Source organism: Malaclemys terrapin, chromosome 5 (assembly GCF_027887155.1).
Source record: "Malaclemys terrapin pileata isolate rMalTer1 chromosome 5, rMalTer1.hap1, whole genome shotgun sequence".
NCBI classification, from domain to species: domain Eukaryota; kingdom Metazoa; phylum Chordata; order Testudines; family Emydidae; genus Malaclemys; species Malaclemys terrapin.
This window is the reverse complement of record NC_071509.1, coordinates 106,843,325-106,871,294: the sequence shown is the minus strand read 5'-3', so window position 1 is coordinate 106,871,294 and position 27,970 is coordinate 106,843,325. Positions and strand designations below refer to the sequence as shown.

The following is a 27,970-nucleotide window of genomic DNA, read 5'->3' as shown; positions in this document are numbered from 1 at the left end:
CTCCCCTACCCGGCAGAGCCACGCCGGGACCTTTGCCGGCGCTCCCCTGCCTGAGGGGCGCGCTACTGACCTTTGCCGGCGCTCCCCTGCCTGAGGGGCGCGCTACTGACCTTTGCCGGCGCTCCCCTGCCTGAGGGGCGCGCTACTGACCTTTGCCGGCGCTCCCCTGCCTGAGGGGCGCGCTACTGACCTTTGCCGGCGCTCCCCTGCCTGAGGGGCACGCTACTGACCTTTGCCGGCGCTCCCCTGCCTGAGGGGCGCGCTACTGACCTTTGCCGGCGCTCCCCTGCCTGAGGGGCGCGCTACTGACTCTGGCTGGCGGCCGCCCCGCCGCTAATTCCCCGCTGACGGAGGCGTGACCCAGGCCGGCCAGTGATCTCATAGCTCCCCACCGCCCCCTAGCGGGTAGGTGGGCCAACGCCGATCACAAGCCTTTTCCACGTTGTCTTAGTTTTTTTTTAAATTTTTGCAAGAAGACCTGCAAACTCTCAAAGACTTTGAAAGGGGACAAACTGAATTAGAAAATGTAAACTGAGTATACCTAGGGGAAACTCTGAGGAAACCTAATACTAAACAAATCCTACTTTCTTCACCCAATGTGTTTGTGGGGATACTCTTTGGGTCCCATTATAATTCAAGTTTACATTCTTTCATCTGAGGACTGATATTCTAGCAAACCAAGAGCTCCCATTTTGTTGAAGGTTCTGTATACTGATGTCTATAGAAAACACTTGACTTTGCTGTGGAGAGAACATTCTTTGGGGGTGGATAAACCTTTAAACCTATCCTTCTTTTCTGGGACTTTCACTGGAAAGATTTGATCTATATTGCAACACAAAACAGAGCCCTCGTTCATTATGCTTGGGATCATCTTTTTCTGTGACCGAAGTGGCACCATGAAAATCTCAGGTGTGGTTGCAAGACGTGGCTCCATTGTGGCAGCCAGATGATGCCCCAGAGACTGGAGGGTAGGAGGAACAGGATGGCATATTTTACAGTGGAGATGGATGTAAAATCTTTAAATAGCTTTTTGTTTTTGTTTTTTTTTCTTGCAGTTTTTAATAGCCTCATTCATTAAATTCTGATCTTGCTGGGACCTTTTTCCAAACTGGAGTTTTTGTGTCACATGGATCGGAGAAATATATTTAAAGGTTGTTTCCAGGAGCAAAAGAAACAAATGTGTCCTGAACTGATTTGTTTAATTACACATAGAAAGGTACATTAAAAGAACATTATTAAGGTTGTGAAGTCAAGCGCTCAAAAGTTCGGAAATGTAAGACTGAAGGTTGCCTCTGCAATATAAATTTGGCCCCCTTGTGTGTATGTATTCTGAATGCAGTCTTTTATTATATAATCATGTACTATTTTAGCTGGTGAACTCTAAGAAGGCTTTACTGAGCATGTGCAAATTGATTTTTTCCCAAAGGCTTTTGGCAAATTTGGGCAGATTTTCATGGGGGTCGCAAAAGGCACATCCCTGACACAAAGGCTATACAAGTGCCAGCTCCTAAGCATGAGGGTGCTAGAGCATTTCAAAGACCTTTGGGCAAAACAACATATTGTACCTGGAAGTGGCTGAGCCATTTGGTTTGAGGAGGGGAAAAAAAGCCACCCTGAATCAGGCATGTAAAATTTCAGCCCAAATAGTTAAATTTCACAGAGTTATAAACAACTGAAAACAGGGTCTAATATTGGGAAATGACAGGAAGCACTAATAGACTAATATATTAACAATTAAGCAAAATGGCTCAAGAGAAGAATAAAGCATATCCAAGATGTATGGCAGGGATCAATTTCTTTTTCCAGTAGACTGATGGATACAGCCCCCTTTTATTGTTAAATAATCCACGACAATTGTAAAATAGGGTATGCTTTATCAAAGGATGTTTAATTCTATTTACCCTTTTATCTCCACACTACGAGGGTGCAGGAACTAAAAGCAAAAATATAGGCCATGTCATAAATCCATGAGCCTGGAACACTGAAAGCCATGAACATAAATGTTTTGATGGAGACTAAGTACTATCAAATATTGCTGTGAAATTCCATGGTGTAACATTCGTTGTCAGCTTTCCTGCAGAGAAAGGCAACATGTCAGTGGTGTAAAAGAAGAAAAGTCTCCTTGTGAACACCAGTTAAGAGGTGATGAACTCGTTTTGGTGAGTGGTGGGGAATGTTGTTGTTTAATTCTTTATGGGAAAGACGGTTTCAAGTAAATCCAAATGAAAAGAGAACGACAAATGCTGGAAAGGCCTACAGGACATCGAGCTTTCTCTTTCTTTTCCCTTTCTCCCTCCCTAAAGGTACATACACAGTGTGTATATATAAGCCTTCATGACATCAAAGAGTCTAGATCTGTTGCTTGGGTAATCTATAAGATTATATTGACCATAACATAGCAAGCGCATGCCAGACACTTGACCCCTGAAAGGGAGTCAGTCATAGGCCATGCCATATTTAAACATAGCTAGTAGTGTAGTTAGCAGGCAGCATGTAGTTGAACAAATGTGCATTGTTGTTACAATTGAAACCACATGCTGAGTAATATAACATAGGTGCAACTTGCTTGAGAATGTGTGGACAGTTGGAAACATGAATGTATTTTTTTATTTATGTTATGTCTGTGTGTCTCAGGACTCCCTTACTGTTTTCTTAGTGAAACTCAGACTGAGCAGGCACACAGGATTGATGAAGTAGGGCATTGACTGACCAGACCAGTTCCAGCTTCAGGAACTGTGGAAGAATTGGATCTGAACCCTCTTACTGGTTCACCAAGCATAAGATTTCAGCTACCGCAACAAGTCGTCAAGGAGTATTTTATATTAACCCACGTCAAACTTGAGCTTACCTGTGGGGCTAAACCACAGCTTGTGTGTCTGAATACAAACCCATTTCAGTGACTGTTTATTACTTTATGGAAAATTCAGCCATATAAGATTCACCACCAAACTAAACTTTTCATGCTTTATTTAGTTTGAAATAACACATGTTCTTTCTTCCAAGTTCAAGATTTTCTGACCCAGTGCATCAATTCCTTGTTTACTGGCAAATGAAATGAATGAATTTTAAATGTATATTGAATTTTCATCATAGAATAAGCAAAACAAGACTTAGCAAGCAAGGATCTAATGATTTATTTGAGTATTCTTTTATTCTGTAAACATTAAGGGTGCAGAAGCTCTCTCACAAATATCCTTTACAGAGCAAACACAAGCCCTTTTACTACAGACCAGTCAGGGGTTCTCTTTAGTGCCTCTGTAGACTATCAAGTCTGTGGGGCAGGGATTGTGTCTTTATAAATATCTGTGAAACAATTTGTACACTGCAGTGCAATGCAAATAAATAACAATCATAATAATTAAACAGGGCTGTCACTGATTTCAGAAGGTTTTGTGCCCTGGAGCTCAACGTGTGTGTGTGTGTGTGTGTGTGTGTGGTGTTAGGGGAAATATTTATGGATTGGACTGACAGACCGAGTGAGAATTTCCCCTCCTCTAAAAACTGTTGATGTATTTTATAAGTAGAATTCTAGCCAGGCAGACAAGACAGCAAGAGGGCAGCACCGCTTATACTAGTCCATTTGACATTTATTACACCTGCTGGAACTGTATAAAACATGGCTAAACACCAAACTGAGATACTAGCTCCTGAGATGAAGAGTTCTCTCATTGTGGGGACCACACACACTGTAGGGGTTCTGTCAACTTTACTGTTTTTTTGGCTTCACAAAATGTTTTCTTAGTTATATGTCTAAGAACAAGCTAGCACAGTCCAGTGATTGAATACTGGTCATTGATTCAGAGAGTGAGCATGCAATCTGCCTTTATACCAAATAATGCTTTGTTTAAAAACCCAAACGAATACATTAACAATACCTCTTTCTGTTCCTTTTCACAGCTGGGCTATCCCTTTCCTTCTACATCTGTCTGGCCTGCCACCTTTGCACTCACACAGTCACAAATCTAGGGGGAAGGTAACTGGAGCTTTGCTTTCTCAGAGTCCTACCCCTATTAAGGTGAGTTTGATGTGTTGATGTATCAGAATCCCAAAGTCTTGGCATGTTAAGAGTGCTACTTGAACAATAAAGGAGGCCACTTATCCCTCTTTGGGTAGAGGTTTCTGAACTTCTAGCAAAATATGGTAGTGATTATTATTAGTCATGGGCAGTGGCATTGGGAAGCCAGAATGACCTGATTTAATGGGTGAGGAGGAAAAGTTTACCAAATGAAATTGAGTGGGAAAGGAGAGGCTTTGCTTCCAAATTTTGGCTTTTGGATGCCACTGTTCCCTGAAATTGGACTGAAATGTTACAATATGAGTGTTCTTTCAGGGTCTAATAGACAACTGGGCTATTTAGCTTCCCTGTGCCCAAACCAAAACCTGACATCCCTTGAAGATTAACCATCTTGCAAGTTGGGAAGAAACTTCAGTATACACTGTTCTAAAAACAGGGAGATAAAGTAGTACTAGAGAATTACAGAACTTCTATCCTGTATGAGGATTGTTGGAGGACTAATATGTAAGTATCTCACACTATATTTTCAGAAGTAATATCTACAGTAAGTGAATCTTTGGGAAGGAATTGAAGAATAGAGAATAGAACTTTGAGGACTGGGATAGTGTGGTTGTTCCGTGCACAGGGCCAGCATGAAAGGAGGCATGAAGACAGGAGTCTGAGAGAGAAACAAAGCGGTACAGAGGCAGACATCACTGGAAAGAAGGGGACAAGGTGGGAATGGCGTAGGAGACAATATGTGTGGTATAGGACTTGAAGAGGAGGATGAGATGTTTAAACTAGATTTGGTGGGCAAGAAGAAGCCAGTTGAACAATTCAGAGAATGGAATGACATGATGTAATTTATGGCCAAGGAAGAGAATTTTGATTGCAGCATTTTGAATTGATGAGAGGGCAATGATGTGACTTCGGAGAGCCCAGAGAGAAGGAGATTACAGTGGTCAGGGGTGGAGATGACAAGGCATGGATGAGTGGTTTAGCTGTTGAGATGGAGAAAAAGAGTTATATTTTTGAAAGAAGTGACAAAATATACGGATTACCTAAATGAGAGAGGAGAAAGAGAGGGAATAGTCAAAGAAGATACCAAGATTATGAGTTCTAGATAGCAGGAGAAGGGTAGTATTGTCAACAGCCATAGAGAAAATGAGGAAAAGGGGAGAGTTTAGGAGAAAAAATAACTAGCTTACTTTTAGGTAGGTTGATGTCGAGCTGTGGGTGGGTGATCCAAGATGGTATGTCACACAATTAGGGAAGGACAGGCAGGTGTGGAGAGGTATAAATGTGAATTTTCAACACAGAGATGACACGAGAAACTAAGATGGGATGAGGTGTAAAGGAAGAAGAAAAGGGGGTCCAAGGACAGAAAACTCTGTACATCTCCCACAGGCAGACAGACAAGTGGCTGACAAAAGAGACCCTGAAAAAGCATTGGGTTGGGTTTCAGTAGTAGTCATTTCAGCTGCTGCTGTCCCATGAGAAATTATTCAGTTAAAATATAATCTAGTTAAAAAATTAGTTCTTGCTCAAAATTGATGTCTGTCTTTTTTTCGTTTGTTCTTTCTCTCTCCTTCCATTAGTTCAGACCAAGTGCAACAGAAATGTACGTTACGACAGGCCCAGACCAGTGGGGTACAAGAGTCTGGTAGAGGGCAAATATACTGGTCACTGGCTGAACAGTTGTCTGTTCCCTGAGTGACCAGAGCAGGGACTGCACTAGAGTAATCAGGAACCTACTAGAACCAGTTAAGGCAGGCAGGCTAATTAGGACACCTGGAGCTAATTAAGAAGAAGCTGCTAGAATCAATTAAGGCAGGCTAATCAGGGTACCTGGGTTTTAAAAGGAGCTTACTTCAGTTTGTGGTGGGGGTGTGAGGAGCTGGGAGCAAGAGGGTGTGCTACTGGAGGACTGAGGAGCACAAGCATTATCAGACACCAGGAGGAAGGTCCTGTGGTGAGAATAAAGAAGGTGTTTGGAGGAGGCCATGGGGAAGTAGCCCAGTGAGTTGTAGCTGTCATGCAGCTGTTATAGGAGGCACTATAGACAGCTGCAGTCCACAGGGCCTTAGACCGGAACCCAGAGTAGAGGGCGGGCCCGGGTTCCCCCCAAAGATCCCAATTGACCTGGACTATGGGTTCTTCCAGAGGGGAAGGTCTCTGGGCTGTTCCCCAACCCACATGGTGAATCTCTGAGGCAAGAAAATCCGCCAATAAGCGCAGGACCCACCAAGATAGAGGAGGGACTTTGTCACAACGTATATTTAGTAAGGCTGTCAAATGATTAAAAAAAATAATCACAATCAATCGTGAGATTTAAAAAAAAAAAGTTCTCATTAACTGCAGTTTTAATCGCACTGTTAAAAATAGAATACCAATTTAAATTTATTATAAATATTTTGGGATATTTTTCTATTATCTCAGATATATTGTTTTCAATTACACAGCGAAAGTAAGCCGGTATGCCCCGGTATGGCGAGCCAGTATGCCGTACTGGGGCGGCCCGGCTTCCCCAGGCAGCAATTTAAAGGGCCTAGAGCTCCCAGCAGCGGCTGGAGCCCCAGACCCTTTAAATTGCCGCCAGAGCCCTGCTGCTGGAGCCCTGGAGTAGCGGCGGGGTTCCGGGGGTTATTTAAAGGGCCAGGGCTGCCTCTACTGCCCTGGGCCCTTTAAATAGCCGCCAGAGCCCTGCCGCTGCTACCCCAGGGCTCTGGGGGTTATTTCAAGGGTCGGGGCAGTAGAAGCAGGAGAGTCCTGGGCCCTTTAAATAGCCCCCAGAGCTCTGGAGTAGTGACAGGGCTCTGGGGGCTATTTAAAGGGCCTGGGGTTACCGCTGCCTCTACGGCCCCGGCCCCTTAAATAGCTGCCGAAGCCCTGCTGCTGGAGCCCTGGGGTAACAGCAGCAGCCGGGGGCTCCGGCAGCGGTTTAAAGGGCCCGGGGCGGTAGCAGCGGCCAAGCCCTGGGCCCTTTAAACTGCTGCTGGAGCCCCTGGCTGCCACTGCTACCCCGGCGGGGGAGGGGGAGGGCACTTACTGGTACAGGGCAGGTCGGGGCTGGCTCTGACCCCCCCCCCCCATCCCTGCCCCTTCTGCCCGAAGCCCCGCCCCTTCTGGGGATCAGAGCTGGCCCCAACCCAGCCCTGTACTGGTAAGTCCCTATTTCTACTTTCACATCTGAAATTACAACACAGAATACAAGTGTACAGAGCTCACTTTATATAATTTTTTATTACAAATATTTGCACTGTAAAAAATATAAACAAAAGAAATAGTATTTTTCAATTGACCTTACATGAGTACTGTAGTACAATTTCTTTATCGTTAAAGTGCAACTTACAAATGTAGAATTATTTTTTTTAACATAACTGCACTCAAAAACAATGTAAAACTTTAGAGCCTATAAGTCGAAGCATGAATGGGTATAAATGAATGTTTATGTATGAATGAATGTATGAATGTGTAGCATATCTAGCATGTAATTACCTTGCAATGCTGGCTATAACATTGCCATGCAAATTCCTGTTCTCACTTTCAGGTGACATTGTAAATAAGCAGGGCCGGCTCCAGGCACCAACCTACCAAGCATGTGCTTGGGGTGGCACCTGGAGGGGGGCGGCGCTCACCCAGGGAGAACGGGGTCCCAGCCGGGCTCGCTGCCCTCCCCCCAGCGCTCCGGCCGGTCGGGGAGAGCGAGGCCCCGGCCGGGCTTGCCGCCCTCCCCTGCTGCACTCCCTGCCGGGGGGCGGCGTAAGACTTTTTTGCCTGGGGCAGCAAAAAAGCCAGAGCCGGCCCTGTAAATAAGAAACAGGCAGCATTATCTCCTGTAAATGCTAACAAACTTGTTTGTCTTATTGACTGGCTGAACAAGAAGTAGGACTGAGTGGACTTGTTATCTCTACAGTTTTACATTGTTTTGTTTTTGAGTGCAGTTATGTTAAAAAAATAATTCTATGTATGTAAGTTGCACTTTCATGATAAAGAGGTTGCATTGCAGTACTTGTCTGAGGTCAATTGAAAAATGTAGAAAAATATCCAAAAATATTTATAATAAATTTAAATTGCTATTCTATTATTATTTGACAGAGCAATTAAAACAGCAACTAATCACAATTATTTTATTTGATCTAGTTAATTTGCTTTGCATTAATCACTTGATTTAAATGTGATTAATTGACAGCCCCAGTATTTAAGGCCTGATTTATAGCCTGGCCTTAAGAAGGCCTTTGTTTCTTAAATTCTGTGGGTGTGGTTATTTATGTGTACATTTTAGGTCATTTAGATGTCTAAGGACTGCACCTGATCTGGAGGTGCAGTCAGGCATTTGGGGATATAGCTACACTACATACCAATCGCCATCCTCTATCACCCATGGCAGTGAGTTTCAGAGCCCAACAGGGCGAGTTTCAGAGCCCTGGGCTGTGAGGCTCGTGCTAGGCTGTTAAAAATAGCTGTGTAGATGTTCCATCTCAGGCTGGAGCTTGGACTCTGAAGCCTAACCCTTTCCCCAAGCTTTAGACAGCTAAGGGACTAAAGTGCACTTATAATTAGTCAAGGATACAAAATGTTGTCCACAATGATTGCACTCCCAAACTATGGTAACAAAAAATGGAAGCCATTGCTTTTAAAATTGACCAATATATAATGTGCCAGTTGCAGGTAAAGCTTTGGATAGGCACTTTTGAAAGCCTATTTTAATATCTATGTAGTTACATATATAAAACAAATGCATATTAAAAAAGAGAGCATGGTGTTCCCTTTTTTTGTGTTTAGCTTTGGATTTCAGAATTCCTAACTATTCTTTAATCATGTGAGATTAAGGGTTAGGTTCTGTTAAGGGCATGAAAACTGCTCTAAATGGCCTCAGTGGAACTGTGCTGTAGGTACAATATGTAGTTAATTGCTCTGTAAAGCACTTTGAGATATAGAGCACCAAAAAGGACTTGATGAATGCCAATAGCATACAATAAATCCCTGAATTCTTGCTGCACCACGGCGAGGTCGCTCAGTTACAAACTCGACCACCCCTGAATGCTAAGTATTGGGCAGTGGGGGCATTTGGATTTAGAACTCAACTGTTGGCTTAGTCCTAGGTATGAATCTCTTTGAATGTAAAAGCCTGATTTTGTTTATGTAACTGCAGAACATAAGAGGAGCTGTCTTGCCTCCAACTTTTTTTCAGAATACATGAAAGGGGGACAGAAGTGGCTGTGATTGTAGAAAGAAAATAGACAGAAAAGAGCTAATGTTTACTGTGGTGAAGCTGCCTCTGTACCAGCTGTATCTCTCAGCTGTCCCTTTTTACAAGGGCTGTCACATTTGATCCAAATTTAACTCTATTTTACACAAAATGGTCACAAATACAGGCCCTACAGTGATGCAGTATAAATCCATATGCTGTGAGAGCCAATTCCAGTTTGTATTCTAGCTTTTGGCAAATTATTAATAAATATTTTAGGACATATGCTCAAGGTGGCTACCATGTAGGCTGAGTATTTACTATTGAAATTCCTTAATTTCTGATAGCATGACTTCTTAACCAGAACATTACAGAAGGGTTTTCAAAAGCACTCAGCAATAGCCTAACTCCCATTGATCCCATTGAACTCAATAGGAGCAGAGTTAGGTCAAAACTCAGTGATTTTTCAAAATCCCAGCCTCGATTAATGCAGTCTCTCCTTCTCCCTACATTGGGGTTCTGCAGAGCTCCAAAGGAGGGGATGGAGGAGTAGTTGCTAGAGCACTGTTGGACTTCACAGCAGAATGGGCTGGAGCTCTGTCCGCTCCACAGTAGGTATACCTAGTGGAGACCTGATCTAAGCTCCCATTCCACACTGCCTCTTTGACCCTCACCTAGCTCTGGTACATTTAAAGAACACACACGTTTTCACATTCAGTTACACCCCCCCCTTTTTTTTTTTACTTTCATCTGCTTTTCAGTGAAGGATCTTTCAGCTCATTTTATTACCAGCTTCTAATATTTAAGTTTAACCATTGCAGTATCTGTAAGCCACCTTCAGGCTTTTTATATTATTCTTTGGTGCAGACTCAATAGAGTCTGAGGGAGTGTAGGCAAATAATATAAAATGGCCAGCTTTGAAGCAGGAGTGAGAGAGCAGAAAATCAGTGAGGGAGAGTCACATACTAATAGCTTTATTACTATTAAAATTCAAAAATGCTTTCAAAAATGTTATAAAAGATAAAAAAGTTAAAATCAGGAAGGGCATTATTCCTTCTCTTTATATTTAATGTTGTTTGCAGTTAATTCTCTCAGTGCTCACAGCAGAAGGAAGGCATTATGAATGACAGAGCAGAATCTCTGGACAGTAGAACAAACACAAGCCCTTAAGATTAAAGCCCTTGTTTGTGTCTCACAAGATCTGGGTTCTATTTCTGACTCTGCCAGAAGACTTCCTATGGGACCTTGAGTAAGTCACTTGAGTTCTCTGTGCCTCAGTTCCTCATCTGTAAAATGGGGGCAGCAAATTTCCTTTCTCCTACCATTTGTTGGTCTTGTCTAGATTGTAAAATCTTCAGAGCAGGGACTCTCTTACTTTGTACACCTTTAGCACTAGCATCTTGGGGCCTCAATCTCAGTTGGGCTCTCTAGATGTTATTTTAATATAATACATAATAATAAAATAAGCTGCCATTTGCTCTTGGAAATCCAATTGTACAAGTAGCAAACCATTTCCTACAGAGAGAGTGTGTTTTGTAGGCTACAGTTGCTGAGTCTCATTCTCTTCTCATAGCAACATAAAATCAGGAGTAACTCTATTGTTGTCAATTGGGTTACATCAGTATAAAAACTTGTGTGAGAATTGAATCAGATCGTCTATCTTCCATTAAAGCAGGAGTGATTGTGAGAGAAACTAAAAGATTTAGGAAACTGAAAAGAAATTTAGATCTTTGCACTGTTTTCCATCAAGATGGATTTGATCCAATCAAATATCCTCTGACGGCCCATTGGTTACCTATGGTAAAATTAGTTTGGTTTTCTCAGTCCAGTTGCTGGAGGACACATGTCCACATCACAAAAAATGCCGCCACACTTGGCACTAACTGGTAATATTGGATACATCTACTTTGCAACAGAACACCGGTAAATGGCCGTGACAGCTGACTTGGGCTGTGGGGCTACAAAATTGCAGTTTAGAAGTTTAGGTTTGGGCTGGAGCCTGGGCTCTGGAACCCCCACCCCTAAACAGGGTCCAGCCCGAGCCCTAATGTCTACGGTGCAATTTTATAGACCCCAAGCCTGAGTCAGCTGACAGGGCCATTTGCAGGTGTTTTGTTGCAATGTAGACATATCCATTGCTGGAAGACTCCACAGGGAGGCCAAGAATTGAACAGGGATTAATTCAGTCTCAAGGTCACAGTTAAGACACATTGGTGGGGCAGAATGAAGAAGCTTGCTCTCTTCTTGTACAGAGAGAACTTCACTTTCTAGGGCTGCCCATCCAGCACCTTGCAGAACTAATGATTAGTTAAGCAGAGAGACACATGCTAATGATAATAAATATTTTATGCTGATTCCCACTGTTCCAATATGTTGCAGTCTTGTGAATTAGAGATTTCAAAAGAGAACACTGAATTGAGAAAAAAAGAATAGCTAATCTGGCATTTTGTATGGTTTATTTTAAGACTGAAAGATGACATGAATGAAATCAGAAAAACTGTTTTTATTTGGTTTGTTTTTTAAAAGGGGAGAAGTATTTTCTGAGGGTACTCAAGAAGGGTATTAGTGTTTTGATCCTTTTTATTATTTGATTTTTTTATAGTATCTGAGAGAAAAAAGAAAAGGAAAAAATGAAAGGATTTTGATAATTTTTAACTCAGTTGAATGTTTTTTTTTAATGCTCCTTGCTCTTGCCCCAAAAGGTAAATATATTGTGTGTGTGTGTGTGTGTGTGTGTGTGTGTGAATCTACTGAGATTAATCAAGAAAAGTGTAATTCTTGTGTGAATTAAAACCATGATAAACAAAAGTAAATAGCATGTCCAAGTTAACTTTATGCTTTATAATATGTGAAAGCAGCTGAATGAATGCTCTTTAGAGTCTGATTCCAGGCAGTGTTCAGTGTGGTTAATAGAATTAAAACAAAAACCCTTCTTACTGTCTTTACACAGTCATTGTTTCTGGTTCTTTGACAGAAAAACGAGACAATTCAGCCCCCTCTGTTATTTAGTCAGACACATCTGGGGATTCAATTTTCTAAGGAGGAAGAAAAAGAAAGTGCCTAGAATTAAAATGCACATGACAGAGTTTTGGGCAGCTACACTTTCAATTTGTTTTTCACAAAGTAGCAAGTAGTAGGAAGGAATGTAACCTTTATAGCTTTTCGTAGTTTCCCAATATGAAGACTAAAGTAATAAAAAAGTCCAAATAGGTCTATAGCTTTTTGAGCTCACATGATATGTCCCCTCCATATGGAACCTAGCATGTATTTTTTTTCTGGGGGTTCAAAAATAGGAGGGGATTTATAGGCTGCTAGCTTGTAATGCAATAATATTTGTGTTGGGTTACCAGCTTTGCCCTTAATTGTTACTTAAAAGTTCCCTCTGGAGCTGCACCCCAGGTCAACCAAGGACAGCTCCAGTCACACACTTCGGCAGTAATTTAGCATCTCAGTCTTTGAGAATACTCCCGTCTGTACAGTTCAGCACTACATTTAGCACAGGAATAAGTCAGGTTTACAAAGGGTCAAAGAATTCCAATGAACTCCCCTGTTGTACATTTAATTTTAATCTACTTTTTTTTTTAAATGTGAACTTTAAACTAGGTTCCCTGGAGTGGCAGAGGTGAATGGGCTACATTCCACTAGTTCTGTAACCCTAAGGAAACAGCAGGGTGGGATGGGATTGGTTGAAGCCCTTGGCTGTCTGAAAGCATATGGCATATAATTTAGGGGCAGGTGGTTTGGGTGTGTTTATGTAAGGCTATTCTGCTTGTTAAATCTGCTATAGCATTTGATTTAATGTTCAAAGAATCAGTACCCATTGTCAGTAAGATAAAATATTTAGTGCCATTACAGTTTGGAAACGACTAATTTTGATAAATTGATCTGCTCTATTTGCCAAGAAAGTTATTAGGATCTGGTCAATGAGCCAAGATCAAATCAATTCCTTTCCTGGCACAATGTCAAATGTGTTGAATATTCCTACTAGCGTACTAATGGGTGTGTCATGTCTTCTATTACAGGAAATGATGTTTTCAGCATCAGGTTTTTAAATGATGACTCCATTTCTTAACTAAGAAAATGATCTCTGATAAAGAACATATGACACTTTTTTTTTTTAAAGAATAATCACAAATAAGAGTCTGAACAGTAACAGCTGAAACTTAAAATAATACAAGCAAAATTATAATTGTTTAAAGGAAAAGTTTGTACAAGATACATGTAGTAAATCAAATATTCTGTTAAAGAAATAAAAAAACCACAGTCACAGCTTCAGCGTCATACAGATTTCTATACATTAGTTACATAAAAGGAGCTTGTGGATGTGTGTGCATGCGCTAATTATTGCAATACAGAGATCAAAGTTTCTGTTTAAAAACCACACCTTTTGTGCTGGTATATTTTTAGTTTTTTTTTTTTTTTTTTTTAATTTTGAGAATTTAAACATTTTAGGCCCTATGCCACAATACGTACACATGTAATTTGTGCATAGTTCCATTGACTTTACCAGGACTCCTAACGTGCTCAAGGGAAAGCTTGTGTATAAGTGTTTGCAGGATCAGGGCCTTAGTCTCAGTATTGTTATAAAGTTTCAGAAGATACACAAGGCCTAATTATGATCTCACTTGTGCTGATTTTACACTTATGTAACCTCATCGACTTCAGTGGAATACCTTCTGATTCACAATGATGTGAGAACACAGTCAGGCCCATGATGTGTGGCCCTAAATGCAGTTGCAGTGAGTTTATTGTAGTAATTTTATACAGCATTAACATTGTGGTATGAAAAATAATATGATTGTTTTTTTTTATTAAGCATTTACTCTGTTCATTGTTGTACAAACAGGGGGCCAACTTTAGTGATGACGAAAATTGTGGTGAAAGTTACACATTGACTCCAAAGCAGTGTAAAATCAGCAAAGGTTTCCTCCTCTCCCATGCTTTTTCTTCAGAAACAATCCAAGTCTCTCCATCCCTCCCCTTATAAAAACCAGCCAAATAGCCTCCTCCCCATGACTCCCAAGAAACCGCTTTTCATGGGCATGTCTATACTTGCCATTTAAAGCAAAAAAGTCCCTTTTTGTGCAAAAACCATGGGAGCGTCTACACTTTCCAATGACTTTTTGCAGTGAAACTCAGATGTTTCACCACAAAAAGAAAACCACCTCCATGAGAGGCGTACAGCTCTTACCGGTGATGCTTTTGAAGTTATGTGCAAGTGAAGTTATGTTACGTTTTTCCTGTTTACACAGCTTTTAGCCTCCTGAGGAGATCCCACAGTGCCTAGGTAACTAGCCAGCAGCTCTGCTGCTCTGTTGCCAGGTAAACAGACATCCATCCCTCCCACTGTAAAGCCCCGGGAACTTTGAAACTCCCCTTCCTGTTTTCTTTGCAAGTGCTCCCTTATCTGGCCAGGTGACAATGCCTGCTCCACAGAGCAAACAATCCCCTGCTTGGAGCAATGCTGAGCTACTGGAGCTGATCAGTGTTTGGGGAGAGGAGGCTGTGCAGGGACCCAGAATGCCCCTCAATCACTCCCCCCCCCCTTCCCACAAGACCCATCCCCATCGTCAAACTGGAGAGAGAAGCACCGTGGGATAGCTGCCCTAGAGTGCTGCTTTCATCAGGGATGGAAGTGCTGCTAATGTAAACACTCTCTGATGCCTGAGGAATTAAGCGAGTACACAAACCAGCGCTTTTCTTTCACCAGTTCCCTATCACCGGTGAAACTTACAGCACAAAAACTCTGCAGTGTAGACATGCCCTTTGTTTCTTAGATTTTTACAGCGGTCATCCTGGGTGGGGATTCCATGAAGAACAATCCCAGATTATCTCATTCCCCTGCCTTAAATGGGTTTTACATACGGCGGGAATCCTTTGTCTTCCAGTATGATTTTCCCCTCTCCCCCCCCCGGCATCCCATCAGTGAAAAAAAAAAAAAATACTAGCATTATTATGGTGTCCAGTATCGGGTGACTTGATCACATGACCCTGCAGCCATAACTCAAAGGCTTCTCTGTGGGTGATAAACATCTTCTGAAAGCTAGTGGTCTCTCTAACGGCTCTTCCTCGCAGTGAGCCATCTCGACTGATTGCATTCTGTCCGGTGGGCGTTCTCCAGGCATGTAAACCCTTGTAATTGATACATATTCTATATTCCTAACTTCAGATACAGAAATGATACATGCATACAAGTAGGATAACCATATTCAATAAATCATAACCTTTCCAATGATATCTCACATACCTTATCTTGCACAAAGTACATCATCATTATGCCATACTCACTTCATAATAATAGCTCTATGAAGAATATGGGGGCATAGTGTCACAGTTGTAACTTAAGAAAATTACCAGTAAAGCCAATACTGTCCCGATTTATTTCCCATGCATGCCAAACAGACTTGATTGGGGAGGAAATAAGAGCAGAGTCTGACACATAAGAATTTTAAACAATAACCCTATTTCTTGTGCTAAGTCTTAGATTGTCCTGGCTCTCATGCTACTGAGCTGCGTCTTCTTGTGTCTGGAAGTTACACTGGCTGCTCAGCAGAAAATGTGGCTTAGCACACGCACAGCATTTGGTATAACTGGCATCCTGACTGGTAGTTTCAAGAATTAACTGGACAAAGATATTGAATCACCTTTGCACTGATAGCGGTGATCTTTTCAAGGTCCATGTTTGTGCACAATGGTGGGTAGTGTGGGGAAGCATCTGCTACTGCCTATGATGTGGATTAATAATGCAAGTTGAATCTTTCCAGTGGCTTCTCCCTTTCATTGCATCAGGTTCAAATTTGTCCTCATTAATAGCTGATCTTGCTCTTGTCTCTCTTCACATTGCTCAGTGACTGACTCTAGCCTTGACTGTCCATATTTCCACTTTTACCACATATATGTCTTGTTTCTTCTCTTCTGCTTCCCATGCATGGCATGCCCTCCCCAAAGGGATGCACAAAGCTATTACTCTATTTACTTTCATATTCCTCCTCAAGACCTAACTCTTCTGTACACCTTTCAGAAAGGTTAGGAGGAAGAGCAATCAGGAATACATTTATTTTAAAATGACATATGTAATGATTACACACATTTTGATTATATCCCGCTACCCAACCCTTCACATGATGCTTGTCTTCTGGTATTGTAAACTCTTCCGAGAATGAATCTTGTCTTCCCTTGTATTTGTCCAGTGCCCAATCCTGATTTAGGCTTCAGCCACAACCACAAACAAAATTAACAATTAATAAAACAGGATTTCAGTCCCCAAGATTGCATATTTGGCACTGTTCACAAGCAGAAGAGGAAAAAGCCTTCCGTACAGTAGATGGGAAAGTAGGAAGTAGAAACTGAGAAAAAATGCTAATGTGGATTTATTAAAATTGGGGTGTATGGTAGTATGGGTACTACTAGAGGAAAAGTCCAGTGGAAATGTTCCAGGATAAGGCAAAGGACTTTAAGTTCTTGTTGATCAGCTATATGAATTCCCCATGATCTGAATGCTACATAATATCCATGAAAGAATAAATGAATCTGCCATTAGGAAACATAGGACACTGACTGGGTTGTTGAGTAATGATTATGATTGAAATATAGAGAGTTCTATTACAATATCTACATTTGCCAATAGGCAAATATCTCTTATCAGGAAAAAAAAAGTGCTGTCTAAGATAACACTACATAGTAGTTGAGCATGTATGTGGCCATTCAAACTCGGTCTCTGTGCTTTATATCGTTTTGTAGATTTTACACTGTATTCTGAATGTAAACCACACAGATTGTGCAGCTATCTGGCTGAGCAGATCCATTGATTGAAAATTAAATAGAATAAGATTGAGATTAGCTGGTGAAAATGGTAGCTAGTTTTCCATTCTGGAGTATGCCTGGTTTAGAGCATGAATTAAATAACTGGGGTGATTTTAATTTAGAGTCTAGTGCATAATTTACATGCCATAAATACACTCATTTAAGTATCCTAAAGATTATATGTGTTTCCTGTATGAGGTTGGTAGGAGAGGTAGGTAAATTTTGTACTATGAGTGTGTGGGAGAAATATGCCTACGGAAAGAAGACATAAAATATATAATGCAAGCATGCCTCACATTATGAAATCAGAGACCCTGGATAGATTGTAAATTCAAGAAACCTTTTGTCCATCAGGCAGTCCCAAATCAAGCCCAGCATCCAGTAGGCTGTGACCAACAAAGTTTGATTTAATTTTCCTTGTAACAAAAAAAACCCAAAACAAACCTTTTTTCCTCTTATAAACAAATCTGGTCTTCATTATACATAGTGTGTAAATAAGTTCATTATTAGAACTTATTTCTCAGGCCCAATGCATAAAGACATTCATTCATCTCTCTGAAATGGGAAACATTTGTATGCTGTATATTTCTAATAGGAGAAGTAAGAGCTAGTGGCTGGTAGTCCCTCCTCCATTTTTTTTGGCCTATCAGTTTATTTCATTAAAGAGAAACTTTCTGTGTAGCATGCAAACAGCTGAAAGTTTTCTCAGTTAGGCATCAGCTTCTGATTGGGAATACCTTTCACCTCTGTGACATGCTTCAGATTTGCATCTCTAGAGAAAAGTCATACCTCTCCGTATGGTGTCCCTGAATTTTTCCACTGAACCCCTCTCAGCCAAAGGAAGAACAGGAGTACTTGTGGCACCTTAGAGACTAACAAATTTATTAGAGCATAAGCTTTCGTGGACTACAGCCCACTTCTTCGGATGCATCCGAAGAAGTGGGCTGTAGTCCACGAAAGCTTATGCTCTAATAAGCATCCGAAGAAGTGGGCTGTAGTCCACGAAAGCTTATGCTCTAATAAGCATCCGAAGAAGTGGGCTGTAGTCCACGAAAGCTTATGCTCTAATAAGCATCCGAAGAAGTGGGCTGTAGTCCACGAAAGCTTATGCTCTAATAAATTTGTTAGTCTCTAAGGTGCCACAAGTACTCCTGTTCTTCTTTTTGCGGATACAGACTAACACGGCTGCTACTCTGAAACCTCTCAGCCAAAGGATAAACGAGGAATATTAAAAATATAAATCCCTAAAGTAAATGGGCCTGATTTACACTTGCTCACACTAGTCTTACAACAGTGCCTTCACTGTAATTACTCCTCATTTACACCAGTATAAGTGAGAGTTAAATTAAGCCCAAGATATCAGAAACTGTGTTATGTACTTCTTATCATACAGCTGTATGGCTGCTTCTGCATGGTGTGGAGGAGTGTTAAGCAGTCCTATTGGGTTCCAGGGGAGGAGTTCTGAAACAGTGCCTGGCAGGCATTCTCTCGCCACACAAATAATGCAGCAGGACATTAGTTCCACCCTTTCAGCAGTGCTTGTCTCTGAGTCAAGCTGAGGGGAAAATCCTTGGTTTGCCTGTTTGTAAATTGGCTCCTATGCCAAGGAGTGGACATGTTAAAGAGACAGTGTTTTATTTTTGCTTTTGTGGTGTTTTCCCTTGACTTTCTGGTGCCAATGTTACAGCTGTCAGTCTCCTTTATATAGACCCCTGAATCGATCAGCCAAAATCATGCTCAACATATTATATTCTTCTTGGAGTGGAACAAAAATGCCCAGAATAGTTATTTAAAAAACTAATACGAAGTTTCAAAGGTCATGGCAAAAAGACCTAATGTATAATAAGATTTCAGATTTTGCCACTTTAAGGCAGTGCAGAGAGGATACTGCATCAGTCACCATACTAAGTGCGTGTTGTTTTTCTGTGGAAAACCTCCAGGCTGACCCCACATTTGCTCTAATATAGTCTGCCATCTTTGTCCTCACTGAGCTCTTGCTTTCTTGGCATACTATGTCTCATTCCTGCTTCTTCCACTGCAAGCATTTGTTATCTGCACTTGTGTGCCATCTGCTCCCCAAACTACCCTATATCCATAATCTGCAACTTTAGCAGCTGGCTTTTAAACTGCGTTTATTCCCCCTTATGTCTACAAGGCAATGATGAAAGGGCTGCTTCCCTGAGCTATTGGGGTTTCTGGTGACGCTTGTTTCTAGAGGTCCCTCCACTTTTGGTTAATTTTCTCCACCTTTTCGGGATGGGAGTCCTTGCCATTGAACCTGGCTCAGATGTTATCCTGGATCCAGGATCCACCTTTGTGTGAACAGGAGGATGGTCTGTCGTGGGGAAGGTGTTCAGTAGTTTCATGAAGCAGAAAGACTGTGGTCAGCATCTGAATATGTTTGCTCTGGAACCAGGTCAGCTTCCTAATCTTAGCTTTATTGTAGGAAGAGATGCTGATAGATAGTATGTGAGCCAGGCTCACTGTTCATGCAAGCCCTTCAGCCCTATTTACAGTGGACATCAGATTATTCACAGCAGGCCTGAAGTGAACAGTGCAGGACAGCACAGGAGTTTGTGCGTGTTTATGATGATATAGAAAATATTTTCAGATTGCAGCTTTTGCTTGTGCACAAACCTTCAGCTACCTACTGCAAGTGCACATTTTGGCTGAATTTTCATATGAAATATCAGTGGACTTTGAACCTCTGAAAACACCACCCTAACATGGAAATGCAAATAGATGCTTAGTAGCTAGAGGAATGCACACGCTAATTAAGCTTTGAAAATCTGGACCTCATTCCGTTTTGTTAAGCTGTATGAATTTTAAAAGCAGCCCTGCTTGAAGACCTGGGCGTCATACTTGGGCCCAATATCTGAGTGGGCAGTGAAAAGTCTCAGAATTCTAAGACATAGTCCAGGTTTTGTATTAGAGGGAAATAAGCTAGCTTCTGTTTAATTAATAGACTTGACAATTGCTTTTAACTGTTCTCTCCTGGAATGCTCCTTATGCTCATGCTTTTCAGCATTATACTAGTGTGTACCATATGCACAGCGTTTAGTGACATCACTAGTAAGCAATGTGAGCTATTAATCATGTGTTTAAGAACTCTATAACAATTATGCTAATGAGCATAGCATTTCTAATGTAAATGCAATATGTTTTTACTATATTTTTTGAAAGCTAACAAAGCTAAAATACTTCCTAGGGGGTTAAGTTTCATGCGCTTCAACTATCTTTGGAACTTTGAATGTTTGTTTGTTTTTTTCCCCGGTGGAAAATACAGTGCCTAATCCATGAAAAGTCCACCCAGCATAAAGGCATTAAAGACTCGATCCTGCAAGATTCTGAGCACACTGGCTTGATCCATCAAAGCACTTAAGCACAGGTACAACTTTAAGCATCCAAGTAGTTTCCCCGACTTCAGCATAGCTGCTCGCAAATGTGAAAATAGGCAGATGCGTACATCTTTGCAACCAGGGCTGGCTCTGGACTTTTTGCCTTGCCGGAGTGCTGGGGGGAGGGCGGCGAGCCCGCCGCGGCTCTGCTGGCGGCCAGAGCCCCGGGAGGAGGGCGGCGAGCCCGGCCGGGGCTCCGCTCTCCCCGGCGGCCGGAGCCGGAGCACCGTGCCGCCCCCTTCCAGGTACCGCCCCAAGCACAAGCTTGGTGGGCTGGTGCCTGGAGCCGGCCCTGTTTGCAACAGATAAGTGGCTCTTCAAACTTGTGGCAGTTATCTTTTCCTTTCTAAATGTTAGGTGCCAATGTGTGAAGCTCGCCCTGCCACAAGAATGAACTATCAACACCAGTGTGGGCCAGATTGTATTTTTGTTTGCCACTTTGCAACTGCCTGGATCTCAGTGGAATTGCATTAGTGTGCAGATTTTGCCTGTTAGGTTTTTGAATAGTATTTACTGTACTACAGATTTTTGGTCATGGAGTCTGGGTCTTTGAAGATTTAATTGGTAAATGTCGACTCTGCCTATTGCCAATTCTGTCCATCCTGCCAGTTGAGAAAAGTTGCACATTTTCAGCCCAACAGTTTTAGGTAGAAATTAGTGAGTTCCAAAATGGATAGTTTTTCCTTTTGATGCACATTTGCATTTCTTAAGTCGAGCTGGGACCACAGGTGAAAGATCAAAATACCATGGAAGGCTGTTTTATAAACTTTGTTTGTACTTTATATAATATAGGTGTTTTGTGTCTAATTATTGAAACTTTAATGAAAATATATTTTATAAAATAACCAATTGGAAATAGGAAAGGGTGTTCCAGTTAGAGTATTCTTATTACACATAAGGGCCCATCATCTAAAGGGCCCATCATCATAGTCTCTAGCTAGGATTCTCATGGATATAGAGCAAAAGGACTGACTCAAAGGGAGCACAGGATTTCCACCTCTTCTGTTCCTTTTTAGCCCTTTACTATAAATGTCATATTTCTAGTGGAGTTGGGGCCATTCACATCTGTTAGAAAAATGCCTCTGTGAAGAGACATCTTGTAATGTGCTCTGACAAATACAGCCTAATCCTAGGTGAAAGCAGTTACAACTGAGAAAGCTCTTCCCCTGCTCCTGGGATGTGTGCGCTGGCCTATGTCACCAAAATACCGAGGCTGAGTGTAAATGTTGTCCAGAACAAAGGGCAGTCAGCAAAGGCATGATCCATCTTTGGTTGATGTCAATGACTTTCTTTGACTGTAGTAGGAGTTGAAATGATCCGAGTCCATTTTGTCGTCTCGTTCTCATCCCAAGGCATCTTTACAGTCAGTGAGCTGTGCAGCATCACCATTCATTCCTGTCAATGGCATCTTCCTCCATTAAGCCCAGATTGGTGTTATCCCTGCCATCTAGTCATGGTTGCCCTCTAGGTCTGACTGACTTTGGTTGTATTTGCATTATTTTCTTTGGCATCCTGTCCTTGTTTGTTTTCTACAGTGTCTTCCATCGTAATCTTTTTGATTGCAGCCAATCCTATACCCTGACTTCACATCCTACTTTCCTTCTACCTTCTTTATTTATCTTAAAATCATTCTACTTTACTTCCACTATCATCCAAAGAACTCTCACTTTTACTGCCTCCAGCCTTTTAAATGTTTCATTTAATGCAGCTGCTTCATGACCAGGGAGTGATATTGTTAGCACACTAGTTTGATACCTTTAGCACCAAAGTGAAAAGGTAACGTTTTTATCAGACCATAATTTAATCAACTTTTGTGCAGCACTTGTAGCTAAAGCACATCTCCTTTTAACCTCATCCTTGATGGAACCATTGGCACTGATCAAGTTTCCTAGGTAAACATATGATTTTACTTGTTCTATAACTTGCTGCTGTATTTTAACATTTCATTTATTCTCCCTTTTCCAAGTTGCAACCACTTTGTCTTTTTGACATTTATGTAAGTCAATTTAAGGAGTGGTAAAGGGTTACCCACTCTCCCCCCCCACCCCCAAATCCCTTCATCCCTAACTCTAACACAACTCTTTTGAGATACAGATACATTAATATAACACTTTCATATGGTTTTTCATTTTCTCAGCCCTTCCTTGAGTTTCCACTTCAAATACTGGACAAAGCCTGCCATTACTGAAATAACACGAGAGGCAATTCTATCCGAAGCTGGAAGTACCACAAATCTCCTTTGAGTGCTTGTTCTCATGGATTGCCAGCCCAGTTTTGCAGGGTAATGCAGTCAAGTAGTTCAGATAAGAATTCAGACATTCGCAGCCAGTGTTTTGAGTCTCATTTCTATAACCTCTGCAAGTTCTTTTGTTCCATCAACCAACCCTGACTTCCACGCTCATCCTCCTACCACTTTTGCTGCGATCTTTACTTCTCTATCCTGTGTTACTACTTGCTGACCAAAAAAGAGGCCATAACCTGGAGAATAGTATCCTATCACCATTGCCGGAACAACTTAAGAGACCAAGAAGGGCTGTTGTAGAAATAAGTGCTAAAACTCTACATCAGGTGTTAGACTTGTGTGATTTCTAATTGGTCTTTTCCCCCTTTCTCTAAATCCTGACAAAAGAACTGAGGTATGCAGCGCATTCACATTCCCCCTCTGTTACCAGGAGAAATATCAATTTAGATTCATTCTCTCAAACTGACCTTGATACCCTTGGTTTAGTTCATAGCTTTACAAATGACACGCAAGACTCTTTGTTAAGTTTTTTGCCTCCTTTGCTTTTCATGTGAGGGCTGTCTTATTGGTTTGGAGCTATTGTGAAGTGAAGAGTCATAGAATGTCAACTTTTATGACCTTACATTCCAAACTCTTTATGTTGCTCTACTCTTTGCTATGCAGAAACCTGCAATTTTGTTTGTAGTGTATATGAAATCCTATACACAGTTTGTTCTATATCTATCCATACATCCCAGTGAGACATTTCTGTAAAGTCCTTTGTATGGTGTCAATTTTCAAATCAATAGTTATACAACTCTGTCAGGAACTCTTGATTTTTTTTTTTTTTATAGTTTTTTCCAGAAAAAGTTTGTGTTGGTATAAATAGAATGCATGTTTTGGGATTGGCCTTTGGGCCATGCTTCTCTAATGGTGTAATTTTCATACTCTATGGTGTATGGTCATGTATCCTCTCTTTATTTTGAAGACTCTAACTGAAAACATATGTCTAAACTGGATACCTTCATAGTCCTCATCCATTTCTGTAGTGCCAAGAGATGTGCACTGCAGTGTAACATTAACACCATTGAAATGCTAGTGCATTGTTGGAGAGGTCTGTCTGTATTGGGCCAATGTTTAGTTTCTGCTAGATATATGACTAAATTTGAGACTACAACTGACTCTGGTGTGGAATACTGATTAGTCCAAAACTGATAAAGCATAGCGAGCCTATTGCATTCATTTACATAGTGAAACAAAATTCACTTCACCAACCAGATTGTGGATCAGTATGAGAGTTTTCTGGCCCTTACCTGGGCATTAATGCACAGGAGCATTATCTGGCTCTGTAGAAGTCAATATTGTACGTATAAAATACTTATCAGTAAAATATCCATACTCTCAATGAATGAACATTGCAGTCATGAGAAATCAGTGGTACTGAAAGGCAATGCATCACATGTACACTGGTGAGTGTTGTTAGGTTTTATGCTGTTAAGGAGTAACGTGGAAGCATTCTACAGCTAATTTAACATTCTTGGTAATTGCAATTTAATATGGCCCAGCATGTGGTGCTAGAATCCAGTTTAGCAAAAATTGTAGGATTACTCATGCCATTCAATAAATATTAACTCACAAATCAAGTACAATGGAAAAAATATAAAGTCTTAACCACCTCAGGGACATTTCAGAAAGAAAGATGCTAACTGTTTCTTAAATAAAACTGTTTATGTACTATTATTATACTTTTATAAATATTAGAAAATAATAAAAATTACCGAGTATGACTTGACTTATTGATAAGATGATAACTCAGAAATACTGAGAGGCAGGTTTCCAGTGTAGTGCAGAGGGAATTAGACACACAGCAGTTGACATTATTTCTAACGTAAGCTATGTATCCATTTCACAGGCTTTCTTTGAAAACAGCACTAGATACAGTATTAGTATAAACCTCCCAATTCAGCTTTTTAAAGTAAACACTGTATTAATAAAAGGAACCTGGTTGCTCCCCTATGCCACGAAGTGCCACAGCTAGGCTGAGCGAGGAAGAAGTGGCCTTTTGATGTAGCACCACTACCTTTCCTCTTCGACTGGGACTCCAGAAAAAAAGTCTGTTCCTTTCCCAGCTCAGCTGCAGTGCAAAGCCATTACAGAGAAGCATTCTGTTTACATTTCAGTTCAAAATATTCCTTTAGAAAGCTGGGAACTGGTTGAAGGTCTCTCAGTTCAGCTTCCCAAAATGAAAAGTTAAGTGAAGATGGGAGAGGGAAGGAAAAGTGATGAAGGATTGATGGATGAGATACTATTATTGTCTTTAATATTCTGTTAGAGAAATATCTCTATCCCGAGCTGCACCTCAAACCTGTTCTCCATTATATTAAGTCAAGTTCAAGGTCTCAGTCAGTGTCTTCAAGGAGCTCTGTGTCCTGGGAGCAGGGTATCTAAAAGACCACCTCAAGCTCCAATAAGAGGCTTACAGTTGCTGAGTCAGTTGCCAGCTCCACTCCTCAGCCACATTCTATCCCCAGGGTAAAACTTGTCTGTGCAAGAGAGAGAGTTTTCTTGGGGGCTAAAAGCCATTGCAAATCTCACCATCTTCTCCTCCAAATGCAAGGTGCAGTTCTTTGACCTTGCCTTCTTTTAAGTAAACACAGAGCAAAACAAAACAAAATGCTACACTGCAGGTGTGATTCTTCCTCTGGGGAGAGGGTGAGAGAGAGAACAAACCACAATGACGGAGGTTAGTTACATCCCTAGGTCACCTGGGTCGCAGAGTCCTAGAGCCCAGGCTCCAACCCGAGTCTGGAAGTCTACACTGTTAGGAGTGCTAGTGCCAATGTAGAATCCAGGCCTGTATTTTTGCCTGAGATATTTTGGGTTTTGCTTGCTTGTTTATTCTTCTTCATATACATACATATTCTTATTCTTATACATATACTTATTAATATGTGTGAACAAAGGGATTCTTACACAGTATCTTCGTCACATATTATTAGTATGTTGCTTTTGCCTAAGCCAGATGGCCTTGTTAGTGTAATGAGAACAGATAAGAGTAGTTAGTGTTACTGGGCATGGTGGGGATATAATATACGAGTGCACACTTGAAGACTGTCTCAACTCCTTAACTCAAGGCAAGGTCAAGCAACCAGCTGGGAGGGGCAAGAGGGAATGGGGGTGAGGGGAGGTAAAACACTTAAAGACCAGAGAAATACCTGACCCTTACCATAGCACAAGCTGACTCCTTATCTCTCCCATGGGGTACAAAAGGGGTGGGATGAAAACCCCAGACTCATGACTCCTCCCTCCCCCAAATTGAACATGACCATAAGTTGTAAGGGTGGGACTGTGGGCATTCATTTCAGGTATAATTATGCCTATGGAGGAGACAGAACACTGGGAAACAAGGCTTTACGGTGTCAGAGTTGTAAGACACATACTTGCTGGAAACTAACTCCAATAAACATCACATTGTCTGCACTTTGGACTTCTGGTTTCCCTGGTTCTTGTCACGGAGACAGAAAATAGAAGAGGGTGAAGGGAAAGCTCTCTAACATACACAGCAGAGGAACAGCCCAGCAGCCCAAGCCCAAGCCCAAGTCGGCTGGCACAGGCTAGCCACTGGTGTCTAGTTCCTGTGGAGACATACCCTAAGAGACCAGAAAGATGAGAGAGGTGCAGCTTGCCCTGTAACAGTGACAGAGAGTTAAAAAAAACTTCCCTGACCATCCCCATTTCCTGTAATTTTTGATTAAAATATTTATTGTATTTATTAATGTAATCTATAATAGTAAAACAGAAAAGATTACATGACATTTCATTCTAATTTTAATGGACAAATATGCAGAAGATTTTGAATGTGGCAGGTTTTTGAAAATAAACACCCAATAGAAAAGAATATTTCTAATATAGTTCTTGTGCCCTTAATATCTCCTTTGAACAAAACAATTATTTAACAGGCATAGGTTTTATTTACAAAAGTTAAACAGAAAAAGAAGTTAAAGTAAGCAAGAATGTAAATAAGAAATAAGATTGGAAAAGAAGAAATTGTAAGAGTAAATGATAGTACTCAAGAAAAGATCCCTTGCAAAAGAGCCCAAGTGAAATGAAATTGATCCAAGTTGTCATTTCTGGCAGCTGTTGTTTTTCCAAAATAATGTCTGCAGCAATTTCTGTATGGAAGAAGGATCAGGATTTTTCTAGCAACAAAGGAAAAATATTGGGTTTATAGAAATCTTGATTCTAAAAAAAATGCTTTAGATGCTTCCCTTTATTAAATGAGGTTTAAAAACTCATTTATCACAAAGTTCATAGGGATTTTCTTATTTTTTAGCTTCTTAATTAGATCCAGACATAAAACCTTCGGAATTGGTATGTGGCTCTGACATCATTGGAAAGACCGAATTGTCCAATCAGAACATGACTTTGGATACTCAGTGTTCAAAACTGTATTTTGATTAGCCATACATTGATCATAGTGGATTTTATTTTAATAATAATAATAATAATAATAATATTGATCACAGACCATGTTTTCCCCAAAACGTTTATAGTTCCAATACTTTGCACTTATATTGCATTATGTAGTGACCCTCAGATTTATTCTACAAACATGAAGAAAGCCTCACAATGACCCTGTCAGGTAGGTAGGTATTGACCAAATTTTTTTCAAAGCTAGACGCCTAAAGCTGGACTTCTTAACTCATATTTAGGCACCTGACAACCCAGAACAAGCTTCCAATGAAGTTGAAACCTGTAATCTATCTGATATCTAGTAGAACTGAAATCAGTGGGAGCTATTAGGGACTCAGCCCTTTTACAAACTAGGCCACTTATTTAGGTGCCTAAATATGGATTTGTGAAGCCAATGTCTGACATCCAGTTATGAAAAGTATCATTCTTTCAATAACTGACAGATATTACCCATTTTTTTTATTTTACAGATGAGGAAACTGAGGCAGAGAGCGGACAGGTGGTTTGCCTAATCTCCTATCTCCTGTCATGGATTATCAAGACAAGATGTGAGGTTCACACTCAAAAACAATAGTTTTAATCCCCAGGAAGCAATGGGTTTCATCTACCAGTAGTAAACTGCTCATTTATAGGACAGTAAAATGTTTGATGCTAGGAAAGATACATTGTTATATTTACGTGTTGATGAATTTCTGTAGATCTCCTATGGTTTGGAATCTTTCCTCCATGGACATCCGATTGAGGAAATTTCACCAGCCATTGTAATTCTGAACCCATCACCTTTCCACTCAGTAGTTTACCTCCAAAACAGAGGGATGCTATTTCTCTGGCCAGTGATACTAGTGGTTAAATATGGTCATCCTCACCTTTATCCAGGACAAACTGGAATA

At 41.0% G+C, this 27,970-nt stretch overlaps 1 long non-coding RNA gene across 1 annotated transcript; it reads left to right on the top strand.

Moving 5' to 3' along the window:
• Window positions 1–3,903: 3,903 nt before the first annotated feature.
• On the top strand, window positions 3,904–27,970 carry LOC128838292 (uncharacterized). Its single transcript, XR_008445149.1, has 3 exons — window positions 3,904–4,015; window positions 20,275–20,376; window positions 27,551–27,970. It is a non-coding gene; the product is annotated as an uncharacterized LOC128838292 (long non-coding RNA).